Genomic DNA, 15987 nt, shown 5'->3' on the forward strand with positions numbered 1-15987 from the left:
TTAGGATCTTAAAATTATTGCTTTCTATGTTGAATTGAAGCTCAATATTTGAACAGATGACATTAAAGGACAGAACATTCAGTAATTACTTGCTAGTTAGTCTAATCTTGAAGAATATGTGACACCCCTAACAGTTTTGGCTAGGAAACCAAAGGATGCTTTAGTGACCCTCTTTATAAGACAGTCAGAATGCCTGTGTTTTATCTTACCTCTGGAGAAACGTATGAGTACATTTGCTAATACCATAGAAAACAAGATATAATTACCTTGTTATTTTTGGAAGCTATGTAGGACTTCACAAATTTTTAGAATATTCAAAATACCATTGAATATGTGTTGTGAGCTGAATTGATAATATAGGTAAGCAGTTCTATCAAGCATCACCAAATTCAGACTTTTATCCACCAAACCAATTCAAAACCAGAACACATTGCTTGCAACCCTATGACTTATGGGTTTATTTCATTTATATTTATTTAGCAACGAAAAATATGAGACTACTTTGGTTCAAAAGGTAGACATTCTTAGTGTAAACTATTGCATATTTAAGTACTTAAAAACATTCTTGTAAGCTGGCATTGTGGTACAGTGGTTTAAGATGGTGCTTGCAATGCAAGTATTCCATATCAGAGTGCTGGTTTGAGTTCTATTGCTCAGTTTTAGAACAGCTCCCTGAAAATGCATATGTAAAGATAGGGGAAAAACTTCCAAGTGTTTGAGGCCCTGTCACCTGTGTGGGAAATCCAGATGGGGTTCCTGGCCCAGCCCTGCCTGTTGGTGTCACTTGGGGAGTGAACTAGTGGGTTGAAGATTTCTTTATCTCTCTCTGTCTCTCCCTCTCACTGTCACTCTCTTTTTCAAATCAATCAATAAATATTTTAAAAAATATTTTGACTAAATGACCAAGAATTCTCAGTAGATCTTGATTTTTTTCTTCAAATATAAGTTTCCAAATTTGGAAATAAGGAATATATTTGTTTTTAGTAGTTTATTTAATCCTAAAATATGCGTCTATTGATTGTCCTGGAGTGTTGATTATTTAATTTCATAGTCTTTTACTTGTGTTATCTTTTGCCTGAATAAAAAGATTTCCTTTTATAGCTCACTACAAATGTTCTAAGAACTTCTTTCTGCTCTAATCTTTAATAATGCTATTGAAAGAGATTTCTTTGTACCAAAAGAGTTTTCAAACTTTTTGGTATAATAATTATATGTACAGATGATTGCTATCTAATCCCTTTATTTTCTTCTTTTCATTCAAATAATTTCTATAACCTAACTAATTTCTAATAAATGTTTATGAATACGCCAACAGCTTATCTTTTTCATAGTGAGAATGAACTGTAAGATCACCCTGATAAAACAGACATACTAATTAAGTGTGATGACAGTAGGAACAAATGTTATCATTAAACTGGAAATGTCTTAGTATTTTTTTAACTTATTTGAGAAACAGAAACAGAAAGACAGACAGAGGGAGCTCCCATCTACAGGCTTACTCACTAAATACCTGTGATGACCAGGACTAGGCCATGTCTAAGTCAGCAGCTGGGAACTAAATTAAATTCACCCACATGAGTGGCAGTTATTCAACTTGAGCCATCACTCAGTGCCTCTCAAGATCTGCATTGGTTGGCTGGTGCCATGGCTTAACAGGCTAATCCTCCGCCTTGAGGCGCTGGCACACCGGGTTCTAGTCCCGGTTGGGGTGCCAGATTCTATCCCGGTTGCCCCTCTTCCAGGTCAGCTCTCTGCTATGGCCCAGGAAGGCAGTGGAGGATGGCTCAAGTGCTTGGGCCCTGCACCCGCATGGGAGACCAGGAGAAGCACCTGGCTCCTGGCTTCGGATCAGCGCGATGCGCCAGCAGCAGCGGCCATTGGAGGGTGAACCAACGGCAAAAAGGAAGACCTTTCTCTTTGTCTCTCTCTCACTATCCACTCTGCCTGTCAAAAAAAAAAAAAAAAAAAAAAAGGATCTGCATTGGCAGGAAGTAGGAAGCAGGAACCAGAGTTAAGAATTGAACTCAGGCACACTGATGTGGAACATAGACATCTTCATCAACATCAACACCGTAATTGCTAGTCCAAATACCCACCTGGAACAGAAAAATTTAAACAGTAAAATTATTGGACAGAATTGAGTTTGGGATTGGCACTGATTGTATTTTGCATTAGTACTCCAAATATGAGCTCTTTCAGAAAGTTATTTGTGTGGATTATTTGACAATTTCTTAGTCAAAATGTTTGCAAGTTGCTAATGTTTTCCATCCAGAGTCATTTTGAGAGATAATTTATACAATATTAGCAGTGCTTCTAATTTTGGAAAAAAAAGATTAGTTATTTTGAACACTCCAAAAACAAGTGTCAATAAAAGACTGCATAGAAAGAGACATACACTTTTGATGAAAACTAGTATATATGTCCAAGCTACTAATCTACAACTTATGTCCTGGCATTTATTTTCACTTATCCCAAAGATTACCCTCAACAACACCTGCTCCAAAAAAATCCAACACAATATTAAATCCCATTTTTATTTTAAAAATATTTTTCTAAATACTGTCTTTTTAAAGAGATAATAGATATGTATTATAAAAGTGAGTGATTTTCAACTTTTATTGCTATAATTAAAGGTTAATGATAAACTCTAAAGTCAATATACTTAAAGTCCTCGAAAGTCTAAAATTTTTTAAACTGTATGATGACTACAAAGTTCATGTTTAAAATAATTTAATGGGGCCAGTGCTATGGTGTAGTGAGGAAAGCCACCGCCTGCAGTACTGGCATCCCATATGAGTGCCTGTTCGAGTCCAGCCTGCTACACTTCAGATCCAGCTCTCTGCTATGGCCTGGGGAAGCAGTAGAAGTTGGCCAAAGTCCTTGCACCCCTGCACCTGTGTGGGAGACCCGGAAGAAGCTCCTGGCTCCAGGCTTCAGATCTTTCCAGCTCCAGTGTTTGTAGCCATATGTGGAGTGAACCAACAGATGGAAGGCCTCTCTCTCTTCCCTGCCTCTGCATCTCTGTAACTCTGTCTTCAAATAAATAAATAAATCTTCAAAAAATAAAATAATTTAAGAACATTTGTGTGCATATTTTTCTCTACATTGGTATTAATAGAATTGTTTGAGGATATATTCTGTGATATTTGGACTAGGTTATTAAATTAATCAGGAAACACATCTAGTCTTTTCTCTCTGTACAACATTTTTGCCACCAACCAAACTATTTTACCTTTGTTTCATTGTTAGGAGATTGGTACTACTATTATTCTCATGTTATAAATTATAAAAATGAAATATAGGTGGACTAAGTAATTTGTCAGGAACAGAATACAAGAAACAAAAAGTAAGAACATAATCTTTAATCCTAAAGTGGATGATCTGATATAATGGGACAAGCAGTCTCTTACACAAACAAGATATCACAACTGCTTTATGGTTGAGGCAAACAAGATACAGAATAACCACCCCAAGATTGCATAGTTAATAGATGTTATTTATGTTAAGACTTTTGCACAGAATTAATTCTGATTCTTAATTTTTTTCTCATAACTAATAGCCTGCAAAAGTGAATATCTTATAAAGCTCTGCTGTAGCGAGAAGAAAACCCTAGATACAGTGACTGGCAAGCATGTATATAACCACAGCTTATGTTCAATTGTCCCTCAGCTGTTGGATACCAAATCTCTGAGTATTCAAACCTGTTACATAAAATGGTAAACTCTGAATATAACCTCCACGCATCCACCTAAACACTTTAAATAATCCCTACCTTACTAATAATGTTTAATACAAAGTAAATGTTGGAGCAAATAGACTCCATGAGAGAGTAGGAGTGAGAGATCTTCAATATACCGGTTCATTTTCCAAATGTAAGCAAAAGCCAGGATTGTGCCAGGCTGAAGCCAGAAGCTAAGAACTCTGTCCCAGGCTCTCATATGTGTAGCAGGGGCCCAAGGACTTCACCATTTTCCACTGCTTTCAGAAGCAAATTAGCTGCCACTGCTGCAGCTCAATAGGCTAATCTTCTGCCTGTGGCGCTGGCACACCAGGTTCTAGTTCCGGTTGGGGCGCCGGATTCTGTCCCGGTTGCCCCTCTTCCAGGCCAGCTCTCTGCTGTGGCCTGGGAGTGCAGTGGAGGATGGCCCACGTGCTTGGGCCCTGCACCCCATGGGAGACCAGGAGAAGCACCTGGCTCCTGCCATCGGATCAGCGCGGTGTGCTGGCCGCAGTGCGCTGACCGCGGCGGCCATTGAAGGTGAATCAATGGCAAAAGGAAGACCTTTCTTTCTGTCTCTCTCTCTCTCACTGTCCACTCTGCCTGTCAAAAAAAAAAAAAAAAAAAAAAAAAAAAGAAGCAAATTAGCAGCAATGCCAGCCTCACAAGTAGTGACTTAACCAATTGAATCTCAACACTAGACCTATACACATTTTTAATAAAAGAAATTCCAAAATCACCATTTTTCAAGTTGAAAGCAATCCTACCAAGATGCCAGTGAAAAGGACTGTTTTCCACACACTATCACAGTCTTATCTAATTATTTTACTGCTCATGATCAGGTAGTTTTCATTTTGTATTTCTTCTTATGAGAGTATTTTCTAAGAGCCATTTTTTCCTGGGTAATGTCTGTTCATAATTTTGGCCTTTTTCAGTAGATCTTTTGGTTTTACTGATTTTTTTTTTATAGAAGATTATGTTAATTCCAGAAAGGAAACTCTGATGTTGAGAAAGAGAGAGAAAGGGAGAGAGAGAGAGAGAGAGAGAGAGAGAACCTTTGCATTTTCTAGTTTACTCCTTAAGTATCTCCAAGAGATAGAGCTAGGCCTGGAGCCAGGAACCAGGAATGCAATCAGGCCTCAAACTGGGGAGGGATGGAGAGGAATCCAAGTATTTGAGTCATCACAGGCTGCCTCTCAAAGTCCACACTGGCCGGAAGTGGGAGTCAGGAGCTAGAAGTGAGTACCAAACCTAGGTACTCCAATGTGAGATGCAGGAGTTTTAATCACTAGACTTAATGCACACTTCAGTTTTCCGTGTTTTGAACAAAAGTAATTCATTTACATTTTTACATATTTAATTTGCCATTTTTTCCTATATATACATTTCTGAATTTTGAAACATATTTAGATAACTCCCTACTCAGAGCTTCTTTTAAAAAAAGAAAATAAGACCATTTCTTCTGTCTCCTCATAGTACTTTTATACTTTCATTTACTACATTAAAATTTTAGTTCATCTGTAACTTACTTTGGTATGACAGAAATTCATTATTATTTATTTCTTCAAAACTACCATTTTACTAATCAGTAATTCGAACCAGTAACTTCAATTTCTACATTTTTAACAGTGTTTGCTAAATTATTTAAAAATAATTTGTTTCCTGTTCTCCAAATTTGTAATACATCATAAACCCTGACTTAACTTGGAAGCAGTAATGTATTGGTTGTGCAGTATTTAATTGTTCAGGTAAATGTCTGTTTTAATGGTTAAGGGGAGAAAGAAAAGGCAAATTATTTGAGTCATCAAGAGGGAGGGAAAACATGACCATGAGAAGTCTTAAAAGATAATAGAGTGGATACCCACCATCAGCTCCTCCTAAGCAGCAATTACTAACTAAAGTAAAAATTATAGCTGGTATTCAGAAATCCCCAGGCTTATCCAAATGATATTTCTATAAGTTTTAAAATTTCCAATGGTGAATGAGAGTCTTGGATGTATTTTGGCTATACAATCACCCCTAGACATGCAATGATATTTATCAGTTGCATGCACTGTTGACTTGTTTTTTAATTCAAAAACTGTCACTGCTTTCCTACATCTTCAGTTCCTAGCGTGACAGAAATTAAATCTGCCTTACTTGACAAAGGGCTTCATTGGAAGTCATCTTTATGATGACATGTGCTTCCTGCATGTGCACTATCACAGTCAAGATAATGTATTCTTATAAATAAAAATGACCTGGTGAACTTTTGGACTTAACCCAGGTGATTCAGATGAGGCTCAGAAGATTATTAATGGCTACATTGTATATGAACTTATTATTTATTGTTAAAATATATGATAGGCTAAACTCCAAAATCTTGAGTGATTTAATGCAGGGAGTGTGGTCTATCAAGATAGAAATCTAGGACCTTTTGCTGACTGTGGACATTAAACTTTGTGTTTTCCACCTGCATATCTAGAACAACTTCACAGTTCATGTGTTTCTTTTTCCCCAGAGGATAAAATAAAATAATGAGAAAAGAATATATATTGCACAGTGTTTGACATAAAGAATTGGATGTAATAGTGTTAATTTCCTTTCTTTTTGTCTCCAACACTGGAAACCATTTCATTAAATAATAACAGATATTTCACTTTACTTAAGAAATTTGTTATGCTAACTCTTCTAGCATGCTACTGACATTTAACAACTTTTTAGTTTCTGAAATCAATTTTTGTGAGATTTTTTATGTTACTTTTTAGTCCCCTTAATATCAAGGTAAATTTATAAGGTAATTTGAAGTATCTAAAATATTTCTACTAATATATTTTGTTTCAGTCAGCATGTAAATTTTGAAAATAAAAAGTTAACATAAGGTAGAGTCATATAACATTGCACATTTTCAGTAGTTAAATTGCTTCTTTAGGCCGGCGCCACAGCTCACTTGGCTAATCCTCCGCCTGCGGCGCCGGCACACCAGGTTCTAGTCCCGGTTGGGACACCGGATTCTGTCCCTGTTGCTTCTCTTACAGTCCAGTTCTCTCCTGTGGCCCAAGAGGCAGTGGAGGATGGCCCAAGTGCTTGGGCCCTGCACCCGCATGGGAGACCAGGAGGAGGCACCTGGCTCCTGGCTTCGGATTGGTGCAGCGCCCTGGGCATGGCGGCCATTTAGGGGGTGAACCAACGGATAAAGGAAGACCTTTCTCTCTGTCTCTCTCTCTCTCACTGTCTAACTCTGCCTGTCAAAAAAAAAATTACTTAATTACTTCTTTAATTTCTTACTATTTTTTCATTTTGTTTTGAGTACTACCATCTTTCCATGTCTATACTACATGAGTTTTAGTCATTTGACTCCACATATTTCTCTTTTGACTTCTCTTCTTAAACTTATTTTGTTATTAGTGCTAGTAAGATAAAATGTAGGTTTATGCATCTCAGAAACAATTCATTTTCACACTAATCTGGATTTTTAAATATCATAATAAGGCAATAGATTTTCTCCAAATAGATAAATAACATGTTCTTTCTTCTTTTAATCATTTCATGTGATCAACAAAATTTTACAAATAATTTTTGTGATTAAATTTTGAATCTTACTTCTTGTCCAATATAAAGAATTTAAATCTTATTTATCACAATGAAACACATGTAGAAAGAGATATAGTTTAATCTCATACCTCTTCACATTCAGCATTTTTCATTAATTATTTTTCTTGTATTATTTTATGCCCTAAGACAAGCTTTGAAACCAAGAAGACCAAGAATATAGCAATTACTATATATACATAATGGGCACCTGTTTTTGATTTCTGTGGTTACAGTTTAGGAACAAGTGGTAGTTCTCTATGAGTTCCTATCAGAAGATCTGCTAACCTGCCTTCTCGTCGTAACCTGTATGTGCAATCCTTGTTTTTGTTATTATTCCAATCACATTTGGCCCACATCCTTGGTCTTTCCAATCCATAAAGTTCTCAAACAGCAGTAATCATCTCATTCAATGTCTATTTCCCTCTGCATTCTTAGTCCTCTTAGCTGCAAAATGGCATAACGGCTAGAAGGCATCACTGAACATATTTACAATAAGGTGACAGAAGAGAGCGAAAATAGGGATTGGTGAGCCAGAAGCTATAATTGCATCCTTGTAAAAGACACATCCAGGAAAATAATTCTGTAGCTATGAAGAAACTCAGGTACCATGATTTTTGTTTACCACAGACAGGTAGATTGAAAAAAAAGTTTACTTTTTTATGGTTATTCTGGAAATGTACATAATTATTGATTACACACATTTAAGAACTTCATAATTTTAGACATAGTATTTTACTTTTGTAGCAAAAGATAGAGAATGTTCAAAAGCAATTTTTATCTGAGATGGGAAATCAGAACTCATAGAGTTATAGGAATTTATTTAACATAAGCATTATATGGGTGAAAATACTAAGGTGAATGTGAAATGACTTGTTCATCTCAAATTTAAGTATCTAATATATCTTAGCAAATCTCCTGTCTCAGACCAATTCAGTCAATTGGATAGAATAGCCAACAGTCGTAAGAATGATTTCAGTAATGTTATCCATATTAATTTATGTTAGTTTTAGAAACAAATGCATAAAAACAAACAAACAAATGAACCTCACTATTTCTGAAATATTAAAAGATGAAAACATCCACTTAATGTTTTATGGACAAATTAATCATTTACGTTCATTTAAGATACTATGTGAAAATATTTATTTATTTAATCTACTGGAATCAATATCCAAGATCACTTGTTTTCTTTCTTTACATATCCTTAACCAAAATTTAAATTGATTTTTCTTTTAAAAATGTTACTATGAATAATAAATCTTTAAAAAATAAAAATGTTACTATGTACAATATATTAATGTTTTAGAACAAATTCTGAAACAATGTCAGAAATATTAGGAAATTAGCTAGGGCATATTCTTTGTTGTTGGTTTTTCTTGATCTTCTAAGGTTTCTAGAAAAATTTGAATGATTTTTATTAATGTCACTTGACCTACCTACTGGATGTTTTTAGGGTCACTAATATTTACTTCCTAAATATTTTAAATCTTCATGTTATAGGCATGTCATATTAGAAAAGCAATATAATCCACTCCATAAGCTACACTTTATTTTTATACAACACAATCATAACATTAACTACTTTAATACAGAATTGAGATAAATAATAGCATATGAACATGGTGTGATATACAGAGGGTCAAATTATGTATTTTTCATATCTTAAATGACCAAATATGTTGGGATATAGATAAAGCTATTTACAAGAATTGATCATTATCTTCTTATTTAATTTATGTTGTGTATTTTCCAGTGATAGTAAATAGGAAAATACTATCAGAGGGATAGACTTTGGAAAACTCATTTCCTTAAACTATAAAACAGGCACAAAAATTTTTAATGATGATACACTGAAGTTCTTATTTTGTATCCTTTGGAAAATTATACAGAAATTAGAGGTAGAAACCTTTTTAAGTTATATGACATCCAAGAGATTTATCTGATACTACAATAAACATCACAAATTAAATTAACAGGTCTCTCTCTCTTTCTCTCTCTCTCTCTCTTTAACCCTAACTTTCAAATAAATTAAAGAAAAGGTAAATCTAAAAAAAAAAAAAAAAAAGATAAGTAGAGGGGTGGAGGCAATGTTGTGGTTTAGCAGGTAAAGCTACTGCTTGTGATGCCAGCATCCCATATGGGTCCTGATTCCAGAAGAGGCTTTGCTCTGTAGGGAAAGGGAAAACAGGAGAGCCCTCACAGACCTCATTCATATCCATAGACACCTGAGGCATTTATCACAGGCGAACACTGTGACTCCTGCACTTCCTGAGGCCAGCTTGGTGAGCTGCCGGGTTACCACATCGTTTGTTATCTGTAGAAAGGATCCAATCTACATTGCATTCTCCCCCATCCAGGGTCTTGCTGCATGCAGCCCCCGTGAGACTCCACTTATCTGGGTTCCTCTGAAGCAGCTTCCCTGAACAGTTCCAAGGATCTAATCTTATGAACCAGATAGGAAGCCCCACCCACCCCCTCATGGCTCCAGGAAGAACATGGGTGGCACACTGTGTACAATTTGTCCTGCAGAGGCCCCCAAAAAACAAGTGGGTGGCACTGCTCACCTCCTCTGCTGCCCCAGAAGCAGCTGCAAGGCTCCACCTATGCACCCTTGGCTCTGTGAAGTAATCCAACACAGTCCTGAGTGGCTTGGCCCACAGAGGCCCAGGGAGACATATTAGTGGCTATGTACACTCACCCACAACCTCAGGAACAACTGAGCAGCCTTTCCTTAGGGACTTGGTCTGAATGACTACATCAATTCTTACGTATTCCAAAGAAGCATTTGAAAAACCTGCTTTCAGAAGCATAGCCAATTGATTCCTGAGAAACAGGTACTTGATGCTTCCTACATACCTTTGTTCCCAAGAAAAATTTGGGCTCAAGACCTCTTGAGCAAGTCATCTGTGAAAAACCACATGGATTTATCTATGCAGCCCCTGGTGAATGAAAGCACTCTATAGAGGCACACCGATGTACCCAGGACTGCATGGTACTCAGACAGTGACTGGCACCCCAACTCACACTAGGCATGCTGTGCTGCATCCACCTGGGGATGACCTCATCCACACATGACACATAGAAACATAAAAGTGCCTACAACTGCAGCTGGGTACATCACTGGCCAAGGTAGCTTTGTCCCCAGTGGCATTCAAATCTCACAACACCTGAAGACTAGGTATTGAGGTACCCACAGACATCACCAACATTGATTGCTTTTGAAGACATTACATGGACACTGCATTAAAGCAACCACCTGGAACCAAAAGAAATCTACCATATCCAACTATCATCCCAGGACACATAGTCATCAGAAAATATTTTACTATATAAAGTATCCTATTGAATTATAGAAGCCACTGACCTACCAGTTGTATAGAAAGAAATGTAGAAACTTGAATAACATGGTAACATCATGCCTCCAAAAGAACTCAATAGCTCTCTTGTAACAGATCACAAAGAAATGGGAATCAATTAATTAATTGTCTAACAAAGAATTCACAATAATGATGTTTAAGGGAGATTAATGAGATAGAGGAAAATATACACGATTCATCTCTAGGAATGTAATTCATTATGAGTGAGAAGCTCAGAAAAGTTTAAAATTATTAAAAGGAAGCAAATGTACTCTGCCATTGTGGCCATTTAGGGCAATCCAGCAGATTTAAGATTCTCTCTCTCTCTCTCTCTCTTGTTCTGCCTTTCAAATAAGTAAATGCATCTTGAAAAGAAATGAAAAGATTATAACTATCATGAAAATAAATTGGAGAAAAGTATTTAACATAGAACATATAACAAAAGTTAAAAATAAAAATATGATGTTCTGGAGAGAGTCTCATGCTGATTCATGAAATGAAGTAGAAATGGAACATGAACCGGGAATGTGTGGAAAAGAGAAAATTTGAGTTGCTGTCTCATTTTCTAACAATCTACTCTTGCAGTAACTTATCCAGTCTTGTGACAGTGAGAACCTACTCCCTCCCTCTGGATTAACCCAGCCCACTACGGAACCATTAACTCTTTTGCCCACATGATCCAAAAGTCTCTCTCAGTTTTTTTTTTTGTTTTTGTTTTTTGTTTTTTTGTTTTTTTAAAGATTTATTTGCTTGAAAGGTAGAGTTACAGAGAGGCGGGGGTGGGGGAGAGAGAGAGAGAGAGAGAGAGAGAGGTCTTCCATCCGCTGATTCACTCCTCAAGTGGGCCGCAACGGCCAGAGCTGAGCTGATCTGAATCCGGAAGCTAGGAATTTCTTCCAGGTCTCCCACACGGGTGCAGGGGCTCCAATTACTTGGACCATCTTCTGATGCTTTCCCAGGAACATTAGCAGGGAGCTGGATCAGAAGTGGAGCAGCCAAGTCTTGAACCCTTGCCCGTATGGGATGCCAGCACTGCAGGTAGTGGCTTTACCTGCTGTGCTACAGTGCAGGCCCCCCCAAAAGCCTCTTAAAAGACTCATCAACTCTTAACAGTGTTTTTTTAGGAACCAAATTTCAACATGACTTTTGGAGATGATAAACTGTCTTTAAATTGTAGCACTGGAGCCAGCGCCGTGCCTCACTTGGTTAATCTTCTGCCTGCGGCACCGGCATCTCATATGGGAGCTGGGTTCTAGTCCCAGTTGCTCCTCTTCCAATCCAGCTCTTTGCTGTGGCCTGGGGGTGTCAGTGGAGGATCGCTCAGGTGCTTGGGCCCCTGTACCCTCATGGGAGACCGGGAGGAAGCACCTGGCTCCTGACTTCAGATCGACGCAGCGCAGGCCATAGCAGACCTTTCTCTCTGTCTCTCTCTCTCACAATCTATATCTCTACTTGTCATATAAATTTAAAGACAATTGTAGCATGGATTATCCAAGTTAATTATAATTTCAAAACCAAACTTCTATAACTTAAAATCTTCTCTAAAAATTCTTGTTACATAAAACATTTGTATGTGCATTAAGATTTTTATTAAATAAAATAATGATTTTCTTCAAAGAAAATAGATAATGAAACAATGTTAAATTTCTTTCACTATTGCTCTCTTAAACTCAGTCTAACTGAATATTAACACTACTCCAATAAAACTGCTCTCGGAAAATTCACCTGTAATCTTCTGAAGTTAATGATTGCCATTAACAACATTTGTAAGCTCTTCCTCCTTAATACAACTTTTGAAATTTGACTTCTAGGACACTTCCCTTGTTTTTTCCCCAAATCTCTGATCCCTCCCTGTTATTTTAGTTTTCTTATATATTTCCTTTTTCCCCTGACTGATTAGTTATAATACTTCCCAGTTCTCAGTCTATTAGTTTCTCCTCTCTACTTGTATACTTTTAAAAAGTAATCTTATCTAGTTAAATGACTTAGGTTGCCCTCTGGTGAAATTCACACTTACATCTCTAAGCCAGAGCTTTCTCCTGATTGCCAAATCCATGGACTTTATTCCTCAAGATTTCTGCCAGGAATTATAATAATGATGTTAATTTAACAATTACCTAGCATAAATGCCAAGCCTTCCATCATGATCTCTGCCCAAATATGCTTTACTGAGGCATCTTCTTCAAGGTATTTAGACTATGACTTCTAAAATACCTAGCATTGTCTCAATGTATGTCCAAAATCTTACTGGCTTTTATCATTGTCATTCTGTTTGTCTTTCTCTCTTTCTCCAGAAAGAGACTCAGGAGAAAACTTCTAATTGTGCCTTACAGAGGAAAAGAGGGAGAGAGAGAGAGAGAGCGAGAGCGAGCGCTAGGGTAATTCATGGTATTTCTATTTCTTTGTTTCATAAATTACTTAGTCTGTAATACTCAGTTATGAAACAAGAAAGTGGATTAAGAGAGAAAATTGATTGGGAACAAAGCTATTGATATGTAAGCATCTGAAATTGTAAAAGTAGCTTTGGACACTAACAATGGGGCTGAAAGAGTTTTGAAGTGAATGTCAGCAAAATCTTATATTGCCATGAATGCAGCTTCAAGGGAAATTCTGATGGGGACTCAGAAGAAAGATGGGAAATTCTGGAATTTATCAGAGACTTAAGTGTTCATGACCAGAATGTTGATAGAAATGTGGACAGTAAAACCCACTGTGGCAAGGTCTCAGCTGTGATTAAAGAACTGGATATTGGAAATTGAAGTTAAGTCCACACTTGTTATAAAGATACAAAGAACTTCACTATATTGCATCTATGCCCAAGGAATTTATGGAATGAAGAATTTAAAAGCGGTGAACTATCGGGTATAAAAAGTCTTCAATCAGAAAAACATTCAGACTACTGCATTGCTCATTTTAACTGCTTACAGTGAAATCAGAGCACAAAGAAATTACCTTAAAATAGAATTTATAATTAAAGGGAAAACAGAGTGGAAATATTTGGAAAATTCTATCCCTGGATGTTTGTGAGAGAGTGAAAGAATATTTTCTGGAGAGGAAACAATTGCGTTCTCTCTCTCACTCCCTCAGCCACAAGAGAACACGTTCAGAATGTGGGTGTTTATCAGGAATAAGGCTTCACCAAGAACTGAATCCACATTTTTTTCTTGGACTTTCCAACCTCCAGACCTGTGAGTAATAAATACCTTTTATTTAGGCCAGACAACATATGATATTTTGCTACAGCAGCCCACATACATTAAGATTGAACCCTTGACTTATTAAGCATAACTGTTTTAAAATTCTAGCCTAATTCCAACATCCCCACCATATCCGATTCTGATTCTGGTGCTTGTTTTGTCTATTCAAACTATTTAATTTTCTTGATTTTTTTAAAATCTTCTGGTGAATTTTCCCTGTAATTTTAAACTTGGTAAAAAGAATTGTGATGCATAGACTTCTAGCAATGTGGTGGTAAAGTATGAGTGGAGAGGAAGCATCAACAGCTTCATAATTAATGTTAGTGTTTTGGCAAATCTCTTTTTATGAATAATGACTTTCACACATGTTTCTCATTTTCTTTTCCCTGCTTAGCACAGGATGGCCAACATGGGCTAGGGTTGAGTATTTTCCATCCACTGGGGCTGGTTAGGCTCTGAGAATCCTCAGTCGTTTAGCATCTGGTGAAATATATTCATAGTTTCTCTTGAGGGGAAGTTCCTGGTAAGTACATGATTTTCTGATGTACTCCAAAGTAGTTATTTTATCTCAGTCCTTGGGGAAGCATGAGGAAATTTTCCACAAATATTTACTGTAATAAACTAGTTGAATTTTTGGAGTTAAAAGTTAGAAATGGCAAACTGTTGAAATCTTTACTTAATATATACTAAATTGATATTCTGTATATAAAGAGAATTGAAAATGAATCTTTTTTGTTTGTTTGTTTTGTATGGTGGAAAAACATATATTTAGAATTAGCCAGCTGGATTCAGTTCAGATGATCCCAATTTTGTTGGCAACGTCCAGAGCATCATAGTCAGGAGCCAGCCGCACATAGGCCTTCTTCTCTCCGTCAGGTCTGATCAGGGTGTTGACTTTGGCCACATCAATGTCATAGAGTTTCTTCACAGCTTGTTTGATCTGGTGCTTGTTGGCCTTGACATCCACAATGAACACCAGGGTGTTGTTGTCTTCTATCTTGTTCATAGCAGACTCCGTGGTCAAGGGGAACTTGATGATGGCATAGTGGTCAAGCTTGTTTCTCCTGGGGGTGCTCTTCCGAGGGTATTTGGGCTGCCGTCGGAGGCGTAGTGTCTAGGGCCTCTGGAAGGTGGGGGATGTGCGGATCTTCTTCTTCTTGTGGCTGTGGACGCCTTTCAGCACCGCCTTCTTGGCCTTTAAGGCCTTTGCTTTGGCTTCGACTTTAGGAGGGGCAGGAGCTTCCTTCTTCGCCTTCAGCGCCATCTTGGTGAAAAGGTGAAAATGAATCTTGATGTGTATGGAAGGGGAGAGGGAGTGGGAAAGGGGAGGGTTGTGGGTAGGAGGGAAGTTATGGGGGGGGGGCATTGTAATCCATAAGCTGTACTTTGGAAATTTATATTCATTAAATAAAAGTTTAAAAAAAAAAGTTAGAAATGGGGGCTGGCACTGTGGCATAAATGGTAAAGTCTCCACCCAAAACAGCCGTGTCCCATATGGGTGCTGGCTCTCCTGGCTGCTCTACTTCCAATCCAGCTTTCTGCTAATGTCCTGGGGATGGCAGCAGTAGATGGCCCAAGTACTTGGCTCCTGCTACCCACATGGGAGACCTAGATGAAGCTTCTGGCTCCTGGCTTCAGCCTGGCCCATCCCTGGCCATCTGGGGAGCAAACTAGCATTTGGGAAACTCTCTCTCTCTCTCTCTCTCTCTCTCTCTCTCTCTCTACCTATCTCTCCATCTTCCCCACAACTGAATATCAAATAAATAAGCAAGTCTGTAAAAAAAAAAGTCAAAAATGATTGTGAGCCCCTTAATCACTAGAAATTCTCTCTTGATGTTTTTCACTTTCATTCATTCAGAGTTGTTCACACTGAGCCTCCAGAAATTCATCAATTAGAGTTCAGGATTTCCTACTCTGGCAATGGTTCACATGGAACCTTATTTTTGGTTACTGGTGATCCTCTTTACACACCAGCCTATCTCTTCATTTATAGGGGCAATCATTTGTCCTGTGATCCCCTTCTCTTATGAATCTTCAAAAATTTTCTGCTCTTTCAGTTAGTTCTGCTTTTCACTTGCTAGATTTGGAGTGATGATTTTCAAGCTTACATGTTAAACTAGAAAGCAGATATTAAGCACATGTA

At 37.4% G+C, this 15987-nt stretch overlaps 1 pseudogene; it reads right to left on the reverse strand.

Moving 5' to 3' along the window:
- Window positions 1–14604: 14604 nt before the first annotated feature.
- On the reverse strand, window positions 14605–15108 carry LOC133749033 (large ribosomal subunit protein uL23-like; annotated as a pseudogene).
- Between the last annotated feature and the right edge of the window lie 879 nt (window positions 15109–15987).

The sequence above is a fragment of the Lepus europaeus genome, chromosome 2 (assembly GCF_033115175.1).
Source record: "Lepus europaeus isolate LE1 chromosome 2, mLepTim1.pri, whole genome shotgun sequence".
Taxonomy (NCBI): Eukaryota; Metazoa; Chordata; class Mammalia; order Lagomorpha; family Leporidae; genus Lepus; species Lepus europaeus.